Source organism: Dipodomys ordii, unplaced genomic scaffold (genome assembly GCF_000151885.1).
Source record: "Dipodomys ordii isolate 6190 unplaced genomic scaffold, Dord_2.0 Scaffold24, whole genome shotgun sequence".
Lineage (NCBI taxonomy): Eukaryota > Metazoa > Chordata > Mammalia > Rodentia > Heteromyidae > Dipodomys > Dipodomys ordii.
The window spans coordinates 10,548,827-10,549,722 of NW_012267240.1; the positions used below are offsets into that span (position 1 = coordinate 10,548,827).

Sequence of the window (896 nt, forward strand, 5' to 3'; positions counted from 1 at the left end):
GCGCTCCCCGTCCTCCCGCGGCCGCCCCGGACCCCCACGCGGCCCCCCGCCGCCCCCAAGCCCCGTCCCGGAGGCGCCTAGCCTCCTACGTACCCGGAAAAAGCAGCCGGCGCGAGGCGATCGAAGCGGGCGGAAAAGACAATGAAAGTTAAAAGTCGTTCAGCAGAAAATGAATGTGAGCCAAGCGGCCATCTTGAAGCGAGCTGCAGACGCCGCTGTCAATGGGCAACGAGCGCAGCCGAGAGGAGCCGCGGCCGCCGCGCTCGGCTCATGCCGCCTCCGAGCCCGGCCTCCTCCTTCTCCTCCTCCTCCTCCTCCGCGGCCTCCTCCTCTTCTGCCGCCGCCGCCGCCTCGGCCTCCTCCTCCGCCTCCGCCTCGGCCTCCAACGCCTCCTCCTCCTCCGGGGCCTCCTCCTCCTCCTCCTCCTCCTCCTCGGCCGCCGCCGCCCGCTCCGCGCTCGGGGGCGGGCGCGCGCGGAGGGGGCGCGAGCGGTATTATTCTGCGGGCCGGGGAGGTGTTTCTAATCCGGATCGGGGCTCCCTCGCCCACATCCCCATTGTCTCGCCACGATCTCTGCCTTTAATACTACGATTATTATTTCATAGTTGCCGGGGGGTGGGGGGGGAGGACGGGGGCGCCTTCTGAGGAGGAGGAGAAAGAGGAGGATGGGGAGAAGGAGGAGGAGGAGGACGAGGAGGGGGAGGGGAGGAGGAGGAGAAGGAGGAGGTGATTAATGTCCCTTTGTCACAATCTCAGGAGGGCAGAACTGTTCTGTGGTCACTTTCCAGTGATGGAAACAGAGGCTTAGAGGAACCTGGCTATTGAGCAAGTCATACAACTAGCCTGTGGTAGATGCCATTCTAGCCAGGACCAAAAGCCACACTCCTAACCACTTG

At 65.0% G+C, this 896-nt stretch overlaps 1 protein-coding gene across 1 annotated transcript in view; it reads right to left on the reverse strand.

The window, feature by feature from the left end:
• Nucleotides 1-607, reverse strand: part of LOC105984494 (polycomb complex protein BMI-1) — a 10,054-nt gene extending 9,447 nt beyond the window's left edge. Inside the window, exon 1 of the mRNA XM_013014696.1 lies at nt 94-607. The gene's annotated coding sequence lies outside the window, so the exon portion shown is untranslated. The remainder of the gene's footprint in view (nt 1-93) is intronic.
• Nucleotides 608-896: the final 289 nt, after the last annotated feature.